Source organism: Podarcis vaucheri (genome assembly GCF_965113315.1).
Source record: "Podarcis vaucheri genome assembly, chromosome: 4".
NCBI classification, from domain to species: Eukaryota; Metazoa; Chordata; class Lepidosauria; order Squamata; family Lacertidae; genus Podarcis; species Podarcis vaucheri.
This window is the reverse complement of record NC_138762.1, coordinates 4934676-4951612: the sequence shown is the minus strand read 5'-3', so window position 1 is coordinate 4951612 and position 16937 is coordinate 4934676. Positions and strand designations below refer to the sequence as shown.

At 42.8% G+C, this 16937-nt stretch overlaps 2 protein-coding genes across 8 annotated transcripts in view; one reads left to right on the top strand and one right to left on the bottom strand.

The window, feature by feature from the left end:
* Positions 1-16937, bottom strand: part of LOC309530321 (uncharacterized protein) — a 275292-nt gene that overhangs the window by 160214 nt on the left and 98141 nt on the right. The gene's annotated exons all lie outside the window — the stretch shown is intronic.
* Positions 1-16937, top strand: part of LOC309530344 (uncharacterized protein) — a 187212-nt gene that overhangs the window by 114506 nt on the left and 55769 nt on the right. The gene's annotated exons all lie outside the window — the stretch shown is intronic.

Here is a 16937-nt window from a genome sequence, read left to right as displayed (position 1 = left end):
TTCTTAAATCAAGGTACCACTGTAGTAATAATAATAATTTATATTTATACCCTGCCCATCTGCCCAGCCACTCTGGGCAGCTTCCAACACACATATATACATGAAACATAAATAATAATAATAATCTGATCCCATATATAAAGAACATTAACTTTAAAATGAACAACTTATACTAGTTGCCAAAATTGTGGAAACCTATTTTGAAAGGTGTATTTCTGAGGTTTGATGGCTCATAACACTACTTTTGTGTGGAGTAATCCCATAAAATTATATAGCAATGGAAAGATAATTTAATGAAGAATGTAATGCCATGACTTTTATGAAGGATTATTTATTAGAATCATAGAATCATAGAGTTGGAAGAGACCACAAGGGCCATCGAGTCCAACCCCCTGCCAAGCAGGAAACACCATCAGAGCACTCCTGACATATGGTTGTCAAGCCTCTGCTTAAAGACCTCCAAAGTAGGAGACTCCACCACACTCCTTGGCAGCAAATTCCACTGTCGAACAGCTCTTACTGTCAGGAAGTTCTTCCTAATGTTTAGGTGGAATCTTCTTTCTTGTAGTTTGGATCCATTGCTCCGTGTCCGCTTCTCCGGAGCAGCAGAAAACAACCTTTCTCCCTCCTCCATGTGACATCCTTTTATATATTTGAACATGGCTATCATATCACCCCTTAACCTCCTCTTCTCCAGGCTAAACATGCCCAGCTCCCTTAGCCGTTCCTCATAAGGCATCGTTTCCAGGCCTTTGACCATTTTGGTTGCCCTCCTCTGGACACGTTCCAGTTTGTCAGTGTCCTTCTTGAATTGTGGTGCCCAGAACTGGACACAGTACTCCAGGTGTGGTCTGACCAGAGCAGAATACAGTGGCACTATTACTTCCCTTGATCTAGATGCTATACTCCTATTGATGCAGCCCAGAATTGCATTGGCTTTTTTAGCTGCCGCGTCACACTGTTGGCTCATGTCAAGTTTGTGGTCAACCAAGACTCCTAGATCCTTTTCACATGTACTGCTCTCAAGCCAGGTGTCACCCATCTTGTATTTGTGCCTCTCATTTGTTTTGCCCAAGTGCAATACTTTACATTTCTCCCTGTTAAAATTCATCTTGTTTATTTTGGCCCAGTTCTCTAATCTGTCAAGGTCGTTTTGAAGTGTGATCCTGTCCTCTGGGGTGTTAGCCACCCCTCCCAGTTTGGTGTCATCTGCAAATTTGATCAGGATGCCCTTGAGTCCATCATCCAAGTCGTTGATAAAGATGTTGAATAAGACCGGGCCCAAGACAGAACCCTGTGGCACCCCACTAGTCACTCTTTTCCAGGATGAAGAGGAACCATTGATGAGCACCCTTTGGGTTCGGTCAGCCAGCCAGTTACAAATCCACTGAGTGGTAGCATAGTCAAGACCGCATTTTACCAGCTTCTTTACAAGAATATCATGGGGCACCTTGTCAAATGCCTTGCTGAAATCAAGGTAGGCTACATCCACTGCGTTCCCTTCATCTACCAGGCTTGTAATTCTGTCAAAAAACGAGATCAGGTTAGTCTGACATGACTTATTTTTCAGAAATCCATGCTGACTATTGGTGATCACAGCATTCCTTTCTAGGTGCTCACAGACTGTTTGCTTAATGATCTGTTCCAGAATCTTCCCTGGTATTGATGTCAGACTGACTGGGCGGTAATTATTTGGGTCCTCTCTTTTCCCCTTTTTGAAAATAGGGACAACATTTGCCCTCCTCCAGTCTGCCGGGACTTCGCCTGTTCTCCAGGAATTCTCAAAGATGACTGCCAGTGGTTCTGAGATCACATCTGCCAGTTCTTTTAATACTCTTGGATGCAGTTCATCTGGCCCTGGAGACTTGAATACATCTAAACTAGCCAAATATTCTTGTACTATCTCCTTAGTTATTCTGGGCTGTGTTTCCTTTGCTGAATCATTTGCTCCAAATTCTTCAGGTTGGGCATTGTTTTCTTTATCGGAGAAGACTGAGGCAAAGAAGGCATTGAGTAGTTCAGCCCTTTCTGTGTCCCCTGTTTGCATTTCACCATCTTCTCCTCTGAGTGACCCCATTGTTTCTTTGTTCTTCCTTTTGCTACGAACATACCCATAAAAGCCTTTTTTGTTGCTTTTAACCTCTCTAGCAAGCCTGAGTTCATTCTGTGCTTTAGCTTTTCTGACTTTGTGTCTACACATGCTGGCTATTTGTTTGAATTCCTCTTTGGTGGTTTCCCCCCCTTTTCCATTTTTTGTACACATCCTTTTTTAATCTTAATTCAGTTAAAAGTTCTTTAGATAGCCACCCTGGCTTCTTTAGGCACCTTCCATGTTTCCGTCTCATTGGTATTGCCTGACGTTGTGCTTTTAGTATCTCCCTCTTAACAAACTCCCAGCCATCATGAACTCCCTTTCCTTTTAGTATTGTTGTCCATGGGATCTCACCCAGCACTTCCCTAAGTTTTATGAAGTCGGCTTTCTTAAAGTCAAGAAATTGAGTCCTAGTATGCTTGGCTACTCCTTTCCGCTGTATAGTAAACTTCAGAAGAGCATGATCACTCGCGCCTAATGATCCTTCCACTTCTACCCCACTAACCAGGTCATCAACATTGGTTAGGACCAGATCTAAAATGGCTGTTCCTCTTGTTGCTTCTCCCACTTTCTGGACAATGAAGTTGTCTGCAAGGCCAGTGAGGAATCTGTTTGACCTTATGCTCTTGGCTGAGTTTGACGTCCAACAAATATCTGGGTAATTGAAGTCCCCCATTACTACTATCTCCCTTCCTTTTGCATGCTTGGCCATCTGTTCCAGGAAGGCATCATCTATGTCCTCCGTTTGGCTTGGGGATCTATAGTAAACTCCCACAATGAGGTCTCTGTTATTCTTCTCTCCTTTAATTTTGACCCAAATGCTCTCACTTTGGCTTTGAGGATCTAAATCTTGGATCTCTTCACAGGTATACACATCCCTGACATATAACGCCACTCCTCCTCCTTTCTTGTCTGGTCTGTTTCTCTGAAATAGATTGTATCCCCCCATTATTACATTCCAATCGTGGGACTTATCCCACCAGGTTTCAGTGATGCCTATTATGTCATATTTAGTTTGCTGTACCAAGAGCTCAAGCTCATCTTGTTTATTTCCCATGCTTTGCGCATTAGTGTACAGACATTGAAGTCCATTACTCATTCCCCCGTGTCTCTTATTTAAGGATTTTTTCCTCTCACCACTAGGTCCGCGTGCTGTTTGCTCCATTTGGTCTATGACATTTGGATGATCATCTTCATTAATTGATAGACTCCTACCTTCAGGAGCACTGTCTCCCTCCCCCACATTAGTCAGTTTAAAGCCCTCCTGATGAGGTTTCTGAGATTTTTTGCAAAAACATTTCTCCCAACCGTTGTGAGGTGCAGCCCATCACTTGCCAGAAGTCCATCTTCAAGAAACTGCAGTCCGTGATCTAAGAATCCAAACCGTTCCTGTTTACACCATTTGCGAAGCCAGCTGTTCACTTCCACTATTTTCCCCTCTCTCCCTGGGCCACGTCGTTCAACTGGGAGGACAGATGAGATGACAATTTGTGCATTTAGTTGCTTCAATTTCCTGCCGAGAGCCTTGTAGTCTCTTTTGATCTTCTGGAGGCTATTGCTTGCAGTGTCGTTGGTTCCCACATGAACCAAGAGGAAGGGGTATTCGTCAGTGGGTTTTATGATTCCTTGCAGTCGTTCAGTTACATCTTGGATCTTAGCCCCGGGGAGACAGCACACTTCCCGAGACATCTTGTCAGGCCCACAGATCACTGCTTCTGTTCCCCTCAGTAGGGAATCCCCTATCACCACTACACGCCTCCTCTTGGGTTTGGTCGGGGTTCTTCCGTGAGCTGTCCGTTCCAAGGTCGCCTGCACATTCCCTGAGGACTGACTTTGCTGCTCGTCTTCATATACCTGATCGACTGTAATGAGGGAGAGATCCTCAAATGGAGTCTGCTCTTCGTCTTCCATGCTAGGGTAGAGGACCTCAAAGCGATTGTGTATTTCTAAGCAATCAGAGTGAACCCTGGGCCTCCTACTTCTTTGAGTCACGTTTCTCCATATATCTGGCTCCTGTGTTGGTGAACTAGACTCCTTCTCAGGGGAGTCCCCTGTCTCCTCCTTGGTGGAGACGGTGTGCTCTGTTGCTTCCAAGAAGAGCTCCAGCTCTCTAATTCTTTGGAGCGTAGCTGTTATTAGAACAGCAGACTGCTGTTATTAGAACAGCAGTCATAAAGAAAAAACATGAAATCTTTGGTAACCATTGGTAACCTTTAGCTTTACTTACGGCCATACAACGCCTTCACTTGAAGTGAACCAAGTTTTTAGTTCTGCAGCTGTAATAATGTGAAACCAAGACTGAATTATTGCCTCTGCTAATTGGGCTTTATTGCTGGGTTGCTTCTGAATAACAAGTTTCTTTAGTCGGCTCCAAAGATTTCTGATTGGGTTAAAGTGTGGGCTATTCAGTATGGACTAAAGTGTGGGCTATTCAGGATGCCTTCAGTATGCTGATGACACCCAACTCTATCTGTTGATGGACGGCCATCCTGACTCGGCCCCAGACACACTGACCAGATGTCTGGAAGCTGTGGCTGGATGCTTACGTGGGAGCCGGTTGAAGCTAAATCCTTCGAAGTCAGAGGTCCTGTGGCTGGGACGGGACGATATGGGATTGGGGGGGCAACTCCCATCTCTTGCGGGGGCACAATTAGTGCCAGCACCATCTGTTAAGAGTTTGGGTGTAATCTTCGACACCTCCCTTTCCATGGAGGCACAGATTGCAGCTATAACAAAGGCGGTATTTTTCCATCTTTGCCAAGCTAAGCAGTTGGCTCCTTACCTCTCTCGCCCTGACCTAGCCACTGTGATCCACGCGACGGTCACTTCCAGACTGGATTATTGTAACTCACTCTACATGGGGCTACCCTTGAGACTGACCCAGAAACTCCAGCGGGTGCAGAATGTCACGGCGAGACTCCTTATGGGGTCTTCGCTGCGAGATCACATTCATCCGGTGCTATACCAGCTGCACTGGCTTCCAGTGGAGTACAGGATCAGGTTTAAGGTGCTGGTTTTAACCTTTAAAGCCCTATACGGCCTAGGACCCTCGTACCTATGGAACCGCCTCTCCTGGTATGTCCCACAGAGAAACTTACGGTCTTCAAATAAAAACATCTTGAAGGTCCCAGGCCACGGAGAGGTTAGGCTGGCTTCAACTGTGGGCTTTTTTGGCTGTGGCTTCGATCTGGTGGAACACTCTGTCACAAGAGACTAGGGCCCTGCAGGACTTGACATCTTTCCGCAGGGCCTGCAAGACAGAGCTGTTCCACCAGGCCTTTGGCCAGGGCACAGCCTGACCCCCTCCTTCGGCAATCTTCACGGAGCTCTGGCCCAATAGTTGCCATTGGTTTGATTTGAATTAATTTTATAATGAATGATTTTAGAGTGTTGTGTTGTACTGTTGTACTGTTTTATTGTTGTTAGCTGCCCTGAGCCCGGCTTCGGCTGGGGAGGGCAGCATATAAATAAAATTTATTATTATTATTATTATTATTATTATTATTATTATTATTATTATTCCCAGGCCATTCCAGCAGTGAAATATCATTATCTTGAATGTACCTTTTGCACACAGCAGCAACATGACATAGAGCTGAATCCTGCTAAAAATATATAAATGCTTCGGTATCTGGGAAAATATCACCTGCGGAACACTTCAGTTTGGGCTCACGTATTTCGTTTATGCATTTTCCTGCATTTATATTCCCATTAATGACACAAATTCTGCCCACACCTTTTGCTGCCATACAACCCCAGATCATCACACTGTCTGGGTGTTTCACAGTCGGTGTAATGCAAGTAGGATGTAAATCTTCTCTGATTCTTCTCCTCTTCTCCGATTAAAGAAACTCGCGTTTTTCATGCCATCACTACCAAGCAAGGTAGTGTCCTTTTTTTTTAATATAATTTTTTTTATTTATATAACAAGAAAAAAGAAAAAAAACACAAATACCAAATTACACACAAATTACAAAAATAACCATAGACACATAATTTTCTTAGCAAACAATAAAACATCTATTGGTCTTAACACTAAAGACCCAACCTCCCGTCTATTCCATATTTCAAATTCATATTACTTATTGCCAATACACATTTTTATCATAATTAAACTTATTCTTAATAAATCTAATTTCTTATATCTTCCTTGCAACTATTACTGAAGTTCCTCGAATGCTGCGACAGAATTTAAACTACTATATTTATTTTTCAGATATTCTTTGAAAACCTCCCATTTTGAAACAAATTCCTGTTTTGATTTATTCTTTATTTTTTCTGATAAACCATCTAATTCGGCATATTCTGTCAGCTTTTGGATCCAATCTTGTATAGAGGGGATTTCATTACTCTGCCATTTTGCTGCGATCAAAACTATTGTTGCCGCCGTCACATATAAAAAGATACCCTTCCTCTTTTGTGGAATATCCAAATCTGTTATTCCCAGGAGGTAGGCCTCTGGTTTTTTATTGAAAGAGATCTTTAGCATTTTTTGCAGTTCTGCATGTATACTCTCCCAGAATACCTGTATTTTCCTACATATCCACCACATATGGTAGAATGTTCCTGAGTCTCTGCATCTCCAACGGTTACTTGACACATTTTTATACATTTTGGAAAGTCTCCATGGTGTTAGATACCACCAATGTTGCATTTTTTGAAAGTTCTCTCTAATAGTGTAAGTTTGTGAATTTCCAATTGATCTTCCATAAATTTTCCCATTGGGCCATGGTTATTGAATGGCCAAAATCCTGGGACCACCTCACCATTGCCACTGTTACCTCCTCCTCCTTGATTATCCAGTCAAGGAGGAGTCGATAAGTTTTGGAAAGAGTTTTTCTTTTAGAATTTACAAGATCAGATTCGAATCGGGACATTTCTGTTGAGAACCCCTTTTGTTTGTCAGATTTAAATTTTTCAAATAACTGATGGTATTGGAACCAGTCTGAAATGTGTTCTCTTATTTCCTCAAAGTTTTTTAATTTTGTTTGGTTATCTTCATTTTTTAGAAGTATTTTATATGTTGGCCAGCTTTCCTGAGTATTTTTCCGTTTTACTGCTATGGCTTCTATTGGAGAAGTCTACCACGGGGCTTTAGGCTCCATCAGGTCTTTATATTTTTCCCATACAGCAAAGAGTGACTTTCTTATTATATGGTTGGTAAATTTTTTATGAATTTTTGCTTTTCCATATATCAGGTAGGCGTGCCATCCCCAACGATTCTCAAAACCTTCCAGGTCCAGGAGGTCCGGATCCTGCAACGTGCACCAATCCTTTTAGCCAGGTGAAACAGGCTGCCTCGTAGTAAAGTTTTAGGTCGGGTAGGGAAAAGCCTCCTCTCTCTTTTATGTCTATTAAGATCAGGTGTTTAATCCTAGGTTTCTTCCCTTCCCACAGGAATTTGGAAATTTCTCTTTGCCATATCTTGAGACAACCTGTCAAGTAAGGTAGTGTCCCATTCTTCCGCTGTCCAGTTAATATGGGTTTAATCTTTTCAACCTTTGCTTGAGAGATAACAAAGGCTTTTTCCTTAGAATTCTAACATTTAGACCAGTCCTTGCACTCAACTTCCCATTACATTGTGCCATGTCATCTTGTATACACCCAGATGATTTTCTTCTGTCATGTAGGCACAGTCTCTCCACTCGTCCATCATCACTTGCCTTTGTACACATTTCCTGCCTTAACAAGTTTTGTAGTGACTGAGTCTCCTTATACCTCTTCAAAAATATAGAAAGGCCAACTTTGGTTAAGTTTTCCCCAATCTCTCTTCTAATTTCTCCATAACTGTAGCCTTCTTCACTTAATAGTACACTCTTACTCACTTTCTGGGGACCACTCAACTCTTTGTGCCATTTCTATAATTTTATTATGTTTTGCACCCTCACTAAATGAAAGAACACACAAAACCAACCAACTTGATAGCAATCACATAACACACTGACAAAAGTCAAACTAAGCAAGTTGTGCTTTCTTTTTCTGGTTATTTGGCTATACTTTTGATAGAATACGGGTAATTGAACAAACTTTCTTGGATTGCAATCTCAATAGCATTCTTGATCGAATTATCTTTCCACTGATATATAATTTTATGACATTACTTGTGGGAAAATGATTGCTTGTACATAAGAGCATGAGCAGAGTTCTTATTATTGCAGAGTGATTTTGCAGCACGAGATATTGTTAAGAGCATGATGAGCACGTGAACACCTCATGCTAGACTAAATGATTGGCTCACGTAGCATAACACTCTCTTTGTTTGTGGGCAAGGGCAAGGTTGCATTCCTTTTGATTGTTACTTTTGAGTACCAGACAGAACAAGCTCTGTGCTGGAGGAGAGAGGATGTATTATTTTCACTGGACACAATAAACATTACGGCAAAAGCCAAAGCTTTTTCTTCAAGTCATCTTGGTGTGAGACTGATTTTCTTACTGATGTCGAGCTGGTTCTCGACATTTGGTGCCCCGTGTGACTACCATCGGACTTCACGTTGTTTCTCATCGTTCAGCGCTCACCACGTGTCTTTCATCCGCTTCGGATCCCGGTGAGTGCTCCCTTTCCTTCTGGCATTGTGGGGCAGTCTCTTTCGGACCGCGTGCGTGTGATTTATCTCGGACTTCATGCTGTTTTACAACGTTCAGCTCTCACCTCACCCGGCAAGGGCTGCAGACGCGTCGTTCATCCACGTAGTGGATCCCTGGTGAGTGCTCCCATGTGTGTGTGATTCTGGACTACGTTATGGACTTATCAGCACTTACATCGCCCGGACAGGGTTAAGGCGCCTACTCATCCCATGTGGATCCCTCTGGTAAGTGCTCCCTGCTCTTTTTGCTACTCTTGCGATCATGGGGACGTCTCTATCAGCACCACAGGAAAAGTTTTCTGAAGACCTTAAATCTCTTTTGGCCAGCAACAGCCTTCTCGTCTCAGATGCTGACCTTCAGTCTCAACAGCAAAGTTTGACTCCAGCCAATCTCCTTTTGGCTGCTGCATCTGTTCCTTTGCCTGCCGACTTTCCCTTGCTATATTGCCGCTTTCCCTTGCTATATTGCCGCCTTCTGCTGTATATGCACCACCAAAGGCTCCTGTCCTCCCTCCCCTGCATTCTCCGCATTCTTCGCTTCCTGCACCTCCCGTTACTACTCCTCTCCAAGAAGAGACTCTTTGTATTGCTGCTCCGTTGTTGCCTTTTGATTCTGATACTCCAAATCTCTTTCCTGTGATTGCTCCTGCACCCCCAGCCCCCGTCATGCTGACCCAAACTGATGTTCTCAATGGGCTGACGGGAGGAGGCAATTTTCTTACCATTGCCCAACAGCTAACTCTTGATCCTCAGTATTGGGAGGCCACTACAACTGCTGCCCAAGAGGCTTTGGCCTCAGTCCCTGATGACAAGAATGAGCGCAATGGCCGATGGGGGAGCGTCAGACAGGGCCCTGCAAAGCCCTATGGACAATTTGTTGATCGCTTGTATAATACCTTCAAGCGGCAAGTTCAGGACCTGGCAGCACAAGAACTGACTGTACGCCAGCTTGCGTTTGCTAATGCAAATGAGGACTGTAAGCAAGCCCTGCGCCTTTTGATGACAACGCCAAATATAGCCATTGCTGCTATCCTTACAGCCTGCCAGTCAGTGGGCACTGAGACGCACAAAGCTCATCTTTTAGCCATGGCTTGGTTCTCCTCCGTGTCCCAAAATCCTGCAAAGGATAAAACCTGTTGGCTTGACAGTGGCTAAGGAAAAAAATCCAGCGGACTTTACCCATTACGTATCTGGGACACAAGCTGACAGCATCTGCAGCCATTCCAGTTACGCCTCAACTACAGTTTCCTGGTTATCTTAGATTGGTGGCTTTACAACAAATTCTTGGACAGCTGAATCGGATAAAGAGTTATTTGGACCTGCCCACCTCCACTTTGTCTTCACTATTTTCTGCCCTTAAAGGACATAAGGATCCAGCAGACAAGATCACAGTCACCTCTGCAATGGAAGAGGCTCTAACCACTGTGAACAACCATCTCCGCAGATGTATGGTGGACAGGATTCCTTCTCTTTCCATGGCACAATTATCACTTGCAGTATTTGCCACCCCGCTCCTTCCAACAGCTATATTGTACACCACAGGCCAGAAGCCTGGGACTGTGTCTATTGTGGAGTGGCTTCACCTGCCTCATACTCCTCCGTGGAACGTGTATGCTACACCCAACAGCGTCATGGACCTTGTTGCTAAGGGCCGACATCGAGCCCTTGCCCTCTCTGGAATGGACTTACAGTCAATGTACCTGCCCTTCTCCCAGGAAGAATTTCAGCATCTGATGATGACAGCCGTTTCTACTCAAATAGCTTTTGCTGATTTCTTGGGAAATATCATTCACAATCCTCCTAGAGACCCTCGTTTGTCTTTTCTTACAGGGCTACGTTATGTCTTGCGAACTGCTTTGTCCCTCCTACCCTTACCCTCCGCCCTTACTGTGTTCACTGATGGTAACAAATCCAGAGGGGTGGTGGTATGGGAAGAGGAGGGGGAATGGAAAAGTTTGTATACTACTGAGCAGTCCTCAGCACAACGTGCTGAATTGGCAGCTGTAATTTTGGCATTTCAGCAGTTTGCTAATATCCCTTTCAATCTCACTGTGGATTCTCAGTATGTATATAATCTTTTGAATGTCTTACCATTGTCTTATATCACTCCTGCTATTGATCAAAATTTGTTTACATTGTTTTCCACTTTGCAGAACTTGGTACAAGCTAGAACTTGTCAGTTTTATGTTGCCCATCTCAGATCTCACACTGGCCACCCAGGGTATTTGGCAGAAGGTAATGCCCGGGCAGACCATGCTTTGAAGAATGGTATTTTTTCATTGTTTTCAGACCCATTTGAAAGTCATTCTGTATTTCATCAAAATGCTAAAGTTCTGGCTAAATCTTTTTCGTTGCCCATTTCTCAAGCTTGAGAAGTGCACGGTATGCGCTAAATCTCCCACAGTCATTCCTTTTGATGCAGTCTGTGTCTGCAGAAATGGTTGTGTGACTTCTTCTGGATTGTGGTTTTTACATGCCAATAATCGAGCCACGAAATATCACACAGGTTGCTCGGAAACAGCCATTGGAATAATTTACCATTCTCATCCTTATTGGCATCACTTGGATTTTACCCCCCAGATATATATATATTTTTTCTCCTCCCTCAGGAGTCCTGCCTTATGATGTGTTCCCCTGAGCATGTACAGAGGGCTGTCTTGGAACTATTGTGGACTCTTGGCAAGGGAGGGGGTGAGGGGATTTCAGTGTGTTCCAGTTGTTTCATTTTTGTGCTTTGGCATGGTTCCCGGACAGAAAGCAAGTTGCAATATGGTTCTTTAACAAGGCTTGCAAAGACAATGGGCTCTGTTCTCGACCTTGTTGCAATCTTTTTAGTTACAGCAAGCGGAATATGCTTGGCTAGTGCTTTTTAGCTGCTGAGAAAAATGATTTTAAAAAGCTTCTCAAAGCTTTGAACCTTTTTTTTGGTGGTGGTATTCTAGCATTCCAGTAAATGCTTCATATAAGATTAGCAATAATATGAAGGATAATCGTATAAGTTCACCCCCAGTTTTTTTTATCGCTTGTAAAAATAGTGCCTTATTGTTTTCGTTTTAATCATAATAGCAAAAAAAAAAAAAATTTTAGGTCATTATCCATATTGTAATTGGACCTATGAGTATGTTAATGGATCTTCTTGTTTTCTTAATGTTACCACTATGAGTGATAGGCCAAAAGTTTTAGTTAATAATGTCACAACCTACATGACTTATGAACAACAAGCTGCGTGTAGAGATTTTTATGTTTGGTTCAACTGGATGAGAAAAAGCAGTAAATCTACATGTTTGCTTCCATCTGATTTATGATTATTTTGTGGCACAAAAGCCTACAAAAAATCCCCTTTGCCTTTTCTGGAACCTACACTCTAGGAATAGTGATACCCCTGATATACAAGATAGATAAGCTCCCAGAGGTTCGTTTGCGTAACAGAAGGGAAGTATAATCACCTATTTCTCATTATACAGGAACAGCCATCTCTAGATCCCTTTTTCCCTCTTTAAGTGTAGGGATGAATTACCGTGATTTGCATAGATTGGCAAATTCAACCGAAGCCTTGTTTAATTCTACTATCTTGGCTTTAAAAATGATTAACACAGAAATGTCAGAAATAAGAGAAGTTGTTTTATAAACTTTTTATGCTTTAAATGTAATCTTTGCCTCTAAAGGTGGAATTTATGCCTTAATTCATTCTCATTGTTGTATGTATATAACTGATCAATCGACCAATATCTCCGCTACTATTATATGGAACAAATGATAGCCCATAATCCTTTGAATCCACCTGAAGGTTTTGATCCATGGGATTGCTTATTTTCTTGGTTACCTAATGGAGTATGGTTAAGAAAAATATTATTGATTGTAATTGCATGTATTGTTGGTTTTATTTACAAGGGGAATTTATGTTGCAAAATATAAACGCTTGGGTAATGGGAATGCGATTCTGATTAAGCGTCCCTCTTATAATATAAACAAGAAAAGAGGGCATGTGGGGAAATGATTGCTTGTACATAAGAGCATGAGCAGAGTTCTTATTATTGCAGAGTGATTTTGCAGCCCGAGATATTGTTAAGAGCATGATGAGCACGTGAACACCTCATGCTAGACTAAATGATTGGCTCACGTAGCATAACACTCTCTTTGTTTGTGGGCAAGGGCAAGGTTGCATTCCTTTTGATTGTTACTTTTGAGTACCAGACAGAACAAGCTCTGTGCTGGAGGAGAGAGGATGTATTATTTTCACTGGACACAATAAACATTACGGCAAAAGCCAAAGCTTTTTCTTCAAGTCATCTTGGTGTGAGACTGATTTTCTTACTGATGTCGAGCTGGTTCTCGACAATTACTCCAAATGAAGTGGTGCTATGAGCCAGCAAACCTCTGAAATACACTTTTTTCCAAAGGTCTTCCACAATTTTGACCACTACTGTATATCAAACAAAGCAACATTCAACAGCTCATCAGAATCTCATAATAAATATGTTGGTTAATGACAAAAAATACAGGTAATGAACACACACCCAACTCCCTTCAATTTGTTTCCATTTGTTCCTGAGGCTCTAATCCCTTTTTGTCTCCATTGCAGATTGTGATGAATTGGAAATTGAGAGCAAAGGTGACAACGAAAAATTCCCCAGAGAGGAGAAGCCACACAAAAATTTGGAGTGTGGAGAAAGCTGCAGTCAGAGCTCCCATTCCACTTCCCATCAACAAAATGTCATTGGAAAGAAACTCTATCAGTGCATGGAATGTGGAAAGAGCTTGGGTCAGAGCTCCCATCTCATTTCCCATCAAAGAATTCATACAGGGGAGAAACCCTATCAGTGCGTAGAATGTGGAAAGAGCTTCACTTGTAGCTCCTCTCTCACTTGTCATCAAAGAATTCATACAGGGGAGAAACCCTATCAGTGTGTGGAATGTGGAAAGAGCTTCACTCATAGCTCCCATCTCACTTCCCATCAAATCATACAGGGGAGAAACCCTATCAGTGCGTAGAATGTGGAAAGAGCTTCACTTGTAGCTCCTCTCTCACTTATCATCAAAGAATTCATACAGGGGAGAAACCCTATCAGTGTGTGGAATGTGGAAAGAGCTTCACTGATAGCTCCTCTCTCACTTATCATCAAAGAAGTCATACAGGGGAGAAACCCTATCAATGTGTGGAATATGGAAAGAGCTTCACTCATAGCTCCCATCTCACTTCCCATCAAAGAATTCATACAGGGGAGAAACCCTATCAGTGCATGGAATGTGGAAAGAGCTTCACATTTAGCTTCTCTCTCACTTCCCATCAAAGAATTCATACAGGGGAGAAACCCTATCAGTGTGTGGAATGTGGAAAGAGTTTCAGGAAGAGGTCCGATCTCACTGACCATCACAGAATTCATACAGGGGAGAAACCCTATCAGTGTGTGGAATGTGGAAAGAGCTTCAGTCAGAGCTCCCATCTCACTGACCATCACAGAATTCATACAGGGGAGAAACCCTATCAGTGTGTGGAATGTGGAAAAAGCTTCAGTCAGAGCTCCCATCTCACTGACCATCACAGAATTCATACAGGGGAGAAACCCTATCAGTGCGTAGAATGTGGAAAGAGCTTCACTTGTAGCTCCTCTCTCACTTATCATCAAAGAATTCATACAGGGGAGAAACCCTATCAGTGTGTGGAATGTGGAAAGAGCTTCACTGATAGCTCCTCTCTCACTTATCATCAAAGAAGTCATACAGGGGAGAAACCCTATCAATGTGTGGAATATGGAAAGAGCTTCACTCATAGCTCCCATCTCACTTCCCATCAAAGAATTCATACAGGGGAGAAACCCTATCAGTGCATGGAATGTGGAAAGAGCTTCACATTTAGCTTCTCTCTCACTTCCCATCAAAGAATTCATACAGGGGAGAAACCCTATCAGTGTGTGGAATGTGGAAAGAGTTTCAGGAAGAGGTCCGATCTCACTGACCATCACAGAATTCATACAGGGGAGAAACCCTATCAGTGTGTGGAATGTGGAAAGAGCTTCAGTCAGAGCTCCCATCTCACTGACCATCACAGAATTCATACAGGGGAGAAACCCTATCAGTGTGTAGAATGTGGAAAGAGCTTCACATGTAGCTCCCATCTCACTTCCCATCAAAGAATTCATACAGGGGAGAAGCCCTATCAGTGTGTGGAATGTGGAAAGAGCTTTACTCACAGCCACCATCTCACTTCCCATCAAAGAATTCATACAGGGGAGAAACCCTATCAGTGCGTAGAATGTGGAAAGAGCTTCACTCATAGCTCCAATTTCACTAAGCATCAGAGACATCATACAGGGGAGAAACCCTATCAGTGAATGGAATGTGGAAAGAGCTTCACTGTTAGCTCTAAACTCACTTCCCACCAAAGAATCCATACAAAGGTCGGAAAAACCATTATATAGCTTTAGGAGCCAGGCAAATCTACACCTTTTTAACCAGACCTTTTTCTTATTGACATCTAATGCTATTTTAACATGTGATGTTTTGTGTTTTTATGTTGTGTTTTTATGTTCTAAGCATTCTGAGACATGTGGGTGTAGGGAATACAGCCACTCTTAAATTCCTAGGGGTCTTTGCCCCCCCCTCCCATAAAATATTTAAAGATGCCACCCCCAGGTTTTCTTTGTGTTTTTTTTCAAATGCAACCTTTTATTCTTCTGCTACTTGCCATACAATTTCGCTTTCAATTTGCCCTTTTAAGAATTTTTTTAAAACTGCACAAAGGTCATGAGGAAAACAAAATACAAGAAGATACAAACATGGACAGGTCCCATCTTTGCGGGCAAAATGGAAAAGTTGCTTTAAAGGAGGCCTTTCCAAACTTGGGTCCCCAGCAGCTCCCGGACTACAGTTCCCATCGTCTCTCCCCATTGGTCCTGCTAACTAGAGATGATGGGAGTTGTAGTCCAAAAACAGCTGGAGACCCAAATTTGCTTTAAAGGGAAAGTAGCCTGGCCCTGTGATTCCCTCTGCTGGCCAAAAGCACTGCCCCAGAATCTGAACCACCCCCACTACTCCTAATCGGAATTTATAGAGCACAAAACTGAAGTTTGATCGGCACTTCAACCTCTAGGGAGCTTCTAGGTGCTTTCTGCACCACCTAGAGTACCCACAGAATTGTGGCTTCTACTGGCAACACACACAGGAGAACAAATGAAAGACAAACACAAGAGGCAGGAAAAACCTGGAAAGGGCCATACCAAATGGACATCTGTTGTGAAGAGGTCACTTTCCCCACTGCTGAACAATGCCACAGGTAGAGGAGATGGAATGCTAAAAGTGTTCTCCGGGTCAAGGGGAGCTGCTTGGAAATTGAACTACGGGCTCAAAATACTATTTTTTTAAAAAGTCGCTGCCATTATAGACATTGCCATTCAAATGGTGTGCATGCATCATGTGATTGATAGTGCAAGGCGGGACTTACCTGGCCCCCACCAATATTTTATTCAAGTCGGCACCACTGGGTCGGGTGGTTTACAGATTAAATAAATATATAAATCGCCTCCCTTTGCAAATATTCCAGCTTGTCTATATCCTCATTTATTCTTCTTTAAAATGTATTTGCCCTTCATCTGAAGATTTTACATTATAAGCATACAGGATGAAAGCATGGCTTTCTCAAAAACAAGACAAGCCAGAGAAATCTCTTCTTTTCTTTTTTTGGATGGAGTTACAAACTTTGTTGATCAGGGGCCTGCTGTGGAAATAGTGCATCTCGATTTCAGTAAGGCTTTTGACAAAGTCCTCTGTGATATTTATGTGAGGAAGCTGGTAAAATGTGGGCTGAATGAGGTATATGTCTTAGGACATCAAACTGGGAAAGAGGATTTTAAACTGACTGAAGAGGTTTTATGTACAGTCAGAAATAAACAAGATGTAAAAAGCCTTTCTGACTATCTTCTTTCTCCTGCTGGTATGCAAAGGGGGTGTGCATTTTCCATTCTGGGGGATGTCGCCTATCAAGATCTCCCTGGACTGTCCGGGATGTCAGCCAGAGAGGATCACAGGTAAACAAGTCCCGGGAGCAGGGAGAGAGGCCAGCCTTACCCGAGGGGGCAAGTTTTCCAACAGAAACATCATACATACATCACAGAAAAGGCGGTCTACAACAAAATCTGAGTGTTGTTTTTACCTTGTCTGCCAGGTTACCTGTTAATGGCCACTTGACTAGATTACCTGGGAAGGCTGGCTATTCTTTTGTAATGATAATACTTCATTCTGAGCCAGGTCACAGGCTCACCCTA